Source organism: Schistocerca serialis, chromosome 2, assembly GCF_023864345.2.
Source record: "Schistocerca serialis cubense isolate TAMUIC-IGC-003099 chromosome 2, iqSchSeri2.2, whole genome shotgun sequence".
Taxonomy (NCBI): Eukaryota; Metazoa; Arthropoda; class Insecta; order Orthoptera; family Acrididae; genus Schistocerca; species Schistocerca serialis.
In genome coordinates, this window is record NC_064639.1 from 485,276,695 (window position 1) to 485,283,760 (window position 7,066).

A 7,066-nucleotide genomic window follows, 5' to 3' on the forward strand; every position below is an offset into this window, starting at 1 on the left:
AGACTTTGCGAAAAGTTCCAAGCTTTTGTATCACAGTACTGGACCTCAAGGCTAGCAAGGAAACAGAGAAAATATTTCTTTCTCCCTGGGATTTTATTTTAAAAGGTGTCAGAACAAACGAGTTACCATGGGCGAACGAGATGACACAGTTTTGTAAAAATATACTAGATTTATAAGAAAAAGGGAAAAAGCATCAGAATTAAAGCGGCCAGTGGTTTATTCAGATGAAACACAGTTTCATACACAATTCACTCAAATAAATGTATTCAGAGTTAAAAAAAGCACCAGTCAGTGATTCAGAGTTAAAAAAAGCGCCGGTCAGTGTTTGATTGTTGTTCTACGCAAAGCATTGACGTCTACACGCGTACCCTGTGATACCGTTTCACTCTGTGAACCTCTCGCCGTTTCTCGGACATAAACACTGAGTTGCTGCCACGCTGGGTAGCTGATCAGTTCGCTTTGTTGGTTAATATAAGCATTATATATCTCGCACGGAATGCAGCGAACCAAAACAGATAAGTAATTTCGTAGTGTGATCATGACTAATTAACTCTAGAGCCGTCAAGATCACAAGTAACTCCACATCAACTATTATAAATTCATTTAGCAGACGGATCTAATCGACACGCCCCAGGAAACGGACAGAGCGCACTCTTTTCAAGAAAACAGCCTGCAGAATTTGAATATTTGATAAAGGAAGGCGCAAAAAATTGTTTAGTCATACTTAATATTTTACTCCCACACAAGGCAAATTCAGAAACGAACACTTTTTTTTTTTAAAAAAAAAGAAGTTCGGTCTTTTGACTGGTTTGGTGTTTTCCTCTATTTTTATCTATCTTGTGCTAGTTCTTTACTGCCACAGCCAACAACCTCCACGATATGTTCAGCGTCTGCCTCTCCTGTTTTCCCCTGTATTGCTCCTTGCAACACCTAGTTCACTATTTCTGTATACCGCTGCAAAGTCCCACTAATCTGTCCCTTCCTCTCTCCCAATTATTCTTTTTAGTACCTCTTCATTTTGTATTTTATTTATCCACTTAATTTTTGACATTCAAAATAACACTAGGAACACAATTACTCTTTCGTGTACGTAGGTGTACAGCAATATTCCTCAAGCCACCTGGCGTTTTGTGGTGGAGCGTACTTGTGTTAATGCTTACCGATCCCCCCCCCCCCCCCCCTTTCCTGTTTCATTCGTGAATGGAGCGTAGGTAAAATGATTCTCTGTAAGCCTCTGTGTTAGATAAAATTTCTCTAATTTTCTCTGTGTGAACATGTCACGAGACGCATCTAGGAGAAAGGAACGCTTTGTCCGACCCTTCGCGGAAAGTACTCTGTCCAAATTTACATACTGTAGTAAACCTCTCCGTGATGAACAACGCCTCCGTTGTAGCGTCCACCACTGGTGTCGAACATCTCTGTTACGCTCTCGCACCCACTAAAGGATCCCACGACGAAACGCCGGCCGAAGTGGCCGTGCGGTTAAAGGCGCTGCAGTCTGGAACCGCAAGACCGCTACGGTCGCAGGTTCGACTCCTGCCTCGGGCATGGATATTTGTGATGTCCTTACGTTACTTAGGTTTAACTAGTTCTGAGTTCTAGGGGACTAATGACCTCAGCAGTTGAGTCCCATAGTGCTCAGAGCCATTTGAACCATTTGAACCACGACGAAACGTCTCTTCGTTAGATCTTCTCTCCCTCTCTTCTATCAGTCCTACCTAGTAAGGTAGCACATGCAAGTATAGAATAAAAATCCAGAATAATTACCCCTTTCTGCATAATGTTTTGACGCAAGAAATGATTTATAACGCCACTGACCATATTTCAAAAACATATTCAAGTTCAGTTAGCGCTTACTTTGCATAACAGAACGATCTGTGAGCATACATGAATATTTGAGTGACTTTCATGTTCACAGTTCCTTCTGGCAATTCTTTCTTTCTTTCTTTTGCTCCTGCCTGTATCCGGCATTGTGCACAGGGTCGGCAGGGTTAAGTACGGATTTGGCATGGTTAATTGGAAGGGGTGGCCGGATGCCCTTCCTGCCGCCACCCCATACCCCCCAAGACGGAATTAATGTACCCCAGCGGTCTGCGTCTAATGTAAATCGTGAATGAGTGTGAATGTGTTGCAAATGTCTGCGAGTCGTGTAACTGAGGCGGAACGTGGGGACCAGGCCGGTATTCACCTAGCGGGATGTGGAAAACCACGCCCAGGCTGGTCAGCGCACTGGCTGTCGTCGTTAATCCGCCGGGCGGATTCGATCCGGGGCCAGCGCGCCTACCCCAGTCTAGGAACCAACGCGTTAGCGCTCTCGGCTATACTGGCGGGTTGCATTTCTTTCTGACAATGTCATTAATTTGAACAATACGTATATGATCTACCTTATAGGTGAAGCATGTGCAATGAGCATGTGTGGCTCTTTGTGAGAGCCTAACACCTGTCGGTACAAAATCTGATGTATAAACATCCAATGCTATCACGTCGATCGCAATATGTTCAGCAGCAAACAGTCTCGGAATCTCCACGCGTCACTTACCTCCTACCCTGTAAAGCCTGCAAGAACAGCAAAAGGTTTGTGCTGACTGGAATTCTAAAACGTTTAAACTGATTGCAGGTGTGCCTCTCCTTACTAATATAATTACTGAAGGCAGAATGCACATTAGAGTTCATATATGAAGTAAAGTGCAGAGCGCAAAATGCACACAATCTCATGTAAGTAGTCGTATCTTTGAAGATGAATTCATCACTGACACGGAAATGCAAATACATCACAGAAGCTTCAGTTCCAATTTGTAATTATTTCAACTGAAACCAAAATAATTTTTTCTGTACGAGCTCTGATTTCTCTTATTTTATCGTGATTATTATTTCTCCCTATGTACGTGGGCGCCTGCAGAATGTTTTCGCACTCGGAGGAGAAAACTGGTGATTGAAATTTCATGAGAAGATCCCGTCGCAACGAAAAACACCTTTGTTTTAATGATTGCCACTCCAATTCACGTATCATGTCTGTGGCACTATCTCCCCTATTTCACGATAATACAAAAAGAGTGCCTTTCTTTGAACTTTTTCGATGTCATCTGTCAGTCCCACCTGATGCGGATCCCACACCGCACAGCAATACTCCAGAATAGGATGGACAAGCGTGGTGTAAGTAGTCTCTTTATTAGACCTGTTGCACCTTCTAAGTGTTCTGTCAATGAACCGCAGTCTTTGGTTTGCTCTACCCACAATATGACCTATGTGATCATTTCAATTTAGGTTATTTGTAATTGTAATCCCTAAGTATTTAGTTCAATTTGCAGCCTTAAGATTTGTGTGACTTATCGCGTAATCGAAATTTAGTGGATTTCTTTTAGTATTCATGTGAAAAACCACTCCTTTTTCTGTTCAGGGCCAACTGCCACTTTTCGCGCCACACAAATAAATTTGCAACTCGTTTTGGTCATCTGATGACTTTACAAGACGGTAAATGACAGCATCATCTGCAAACAATCTAAGACGGCTACTCAGATTGTCTCCTACGTCGTTAATATAGATCAGGAACAATAGAGGTCCTATAACACTTCCTTGAGGAACGCCGGATATTACTTCTGTTTTACCGATGACTTTCCGTCTATTGCTACGAACTGTGACCTTTCTGATAGGAAATCACGAATCCAGTCGCACAACTGAGGCGATATTCCATAGCACACAGTTAGGTTAGAAGAAGCTTGTGAGGAACAATGTCAAAAGCTTTCTGGAAATCTAAAAATATGGACACAATTTGACATCCCCTGTCGATAGAACTCATCACTTCATGAGTATAAAGAGCTAGTTGTGTTTCACAAGAACGATATTTTCTCAATCTGTGCTGACTAAGTGTCAATAAATCGTTTTCTTCGAGGTACTTCATAATGTTCGAATACAGTATATGTTCCAAAACCCTACTGCGAATCGACGTTAGAGATATGGGCCTGTAATTCAGTGGATTACTACTATTTCCATTTTTGGGTATTGGTGCGACTTGAGCAATTTTCCAGTCTTTAGGTACGGATCTTTCTATGATCGAGCGGTTGTATATAATTGCTAAATATAGTGCTATTGTATGGGCGTACTCTGAAAGGAACCTGACTGGTATACAATATGGACCGGAGGCCTTGACTTTATTAAGTGATTTAAGCTGCTTTGCTACACCGAGAATATCTACTTCTATGTTTCTCATCTTGGCAGTTGTTCTTGATTGGATTTCAGGAATATTTACTTCGTCTTCTTTGGTGAAGCAGTTTCGGAAAACCGTGATTAATAACTCTGATTTAGTGGCACTGTCATCAGTGACTTCACCATTGTTATCGCGCAGTGAAGGTATTGAATGCGTCTTGCTACTGGTGTGCTTTATATATGACCAGAATCTCTTTGGGTTTTCTGCGAGATTCCGAGACAGAGTTTCGTTGTGGAAATTATTAAAAGCATCTCGCATTGAAGTACGCGCTTTATTTTGAACTTCTTCAAAACTTTGCCAATCTTGGGGATTTTGCGTTCTTTTAAATTTGGCACAGAACATCTTAGCAATACGCTTGCGATTCAGAATAGGTGTAAGAAAGAATAGTTTTGAAAGTTGATACTGTGACAAGGAACTTTTAAATAATTTCAGCTTCCCATTCTCCGTATTTCCGAGGATCGACTTCTCACTTCTGTACACCGCTCTGTTCGCGATATACACTTGCAAGAAATTCTTCCTCAGATGCTGTCCGTTGCTTTCGGACTGCCTATGTCATCCTCGTCTCTGTACAGAACAGCTATGACGTCTGCGAACCTCAGCATTGACCACTGTTACCCTTGCACTATGTGCCTCTTTCATTGATTAGTCGAAATACTAGTTCAACAACAGCGTCATAATCTACATCTCTGCCTTAGACCCTCCAGATTGTGTTCTTAAACATTGTAACAGAGCCATTGTTTTGGCACTTGGCTAATCAATCAAGTAGCATGATTAAGCCCGCTGTAAAAACATCATGACCGAATAATCAATGCTGCAACGCTATGTTAGGCCGGGAAAGAAAATGGAATTTAAATAAGTAGTTCAATCTCCGTAAGTTGCATAATTAATAAATGGCAGGCATAGAAAGTACGAGTGTTTGCTGAAAACCTAATGCGTCCGATTTTTATGTACACATGGAGCACCGCCTTCTTCACTATGACCGCGCCGGACCACACACAAGCGCTGCAATAGCTGCAACAATCATACACCGTCGTCGATCATCCTCCATACACTCCTAACTTCGTCCTTTGCGATTTGCAGTTGTTTCCAGAACTTAGAGACCCTCTTCGAGGACCTCACTTTTATTCTGATGCAGCGGTGTATGCAGGCTTGAGGTTATTATGGCTTGGTCAAGAAAGTCAAACATTCTACAGTGGCGGTATCAACAAACTGATCTTTCGTTGGGAAAAATGTGTTCCTCGCCAAGGTGACTATGTTGAGAAATAATATGTAGAAGAGAAGAATAAAGAGGTAGAATGTTAATAATGTTTGTTTTATTTAAAAAGTTTTAAGAGTTTTCACATAAAAAATTCGGGAGCCTTATTTTTAAACATGCCCTCGTATAATCAAACACCAATAAAGATCAAAAACACTCCCAAGATTCTATCTGAATCCACTAGGAGTAATAGGGACCACGTTGCAGTGGGTGTTGGGGCATCTTTCCATAATCACAATACTGAAACGTGAAGATGACTAACTGCTTGTAACACTTCCAAAGTTGTATGAATCTGGATGCATTTCGAAATTACTGAATATGTATGAACTATTTCGTATTGAACACACCAACACAACGCTCTCTGCTAACATTCGTGGGACATAGACACACAAACTGTAAAAAATCTGCCACAACAGTTTTTCACTCAGCCACGACGTTAAAACTTATATTCACAATTGAAAAATTACCGGACAGAAAACGGAGTATTTATTATTAGAAATAGGGAAAAAACATCTGAGGACTGAATGGTTTCCTCATCTTTATCAGGTACGACAGCTGGATACACAAAGGTGGTACTTAGCAATGTGCGAATGCGAAATGAAGGCAAGAAAAGCACGTCTCAGAGTATACGCAAATTTTCAATACATGAGTTAGGAAAGTGGAAATGACAAACAGCAAATGTAATTACACTGTATACTCACTTCACATCAAGCAAACAAAGGACACTGGAAATTTAAGATACATGTGCAACTTAAGTTGGAAGATATTGCAACCACAAAAACCGATATGTTTGCATGTCCTAAGGGAAAAGCGTAAAATAACCTAAATTAAAAGGAAGAATGCCAAAATTGAATTAATAATTCGTCTGACTGAATGACCAGAACATGATCCCGTAAACAGCTTCAAACCTACTGAAAGCACAAGAACTTGGAAATTTTGTAGTAAGACGCGCCTGAATATCAGCTAACCGTCACTTTCACGGCAAGTTTAATACGTGAAATCAATGAGAATAAGCCGTGGGGTACAAGCAACACACGAATGTACTGACTGCAAAATCTTACCTAGGGGCAACCACTTCGAGTAAATGAAAAGTTGTTGCCAAAACAGCAAATACGCCACGCCGCAGCTGACCTGCAACCGCTCATTAAAAGCCTCTCTGAAGAAGTAGATTTCGACGCTGTCCTCGAATATGCACTTTCAGCCGCTAGCGCGCTGACGGCTGAAAGCACCCGCGAACGGTCAAAGGTGACCACGCTTCCTTCGAAACATCTCAGAGAGAGATTAAGTAAAGAATATGCATTGTGTAAGGGCCAGTCAAATGAAAACGGAACACCCGCCACAACGGGACCGTGGGATCGTTCTATTCAAAAGTAATCACTACATTCGTTAAGGCATCTATCCTACTGCTAGACGAGACGATCAATTCCTTTTTCTTAGCAGGAGGGCGGCTGCTGATGGACCCACAACCACACCCACTCTTTCACTTCGTCATCCGACTGACACCGACGTGTACGCATGTGCTTCATCAGGTCGCCAAAGATGTGGAAATCACACGGTCAAAGATCCGGGCTGTACGGAGGATGTTGCAGTGTTTCCCAAACAAATCG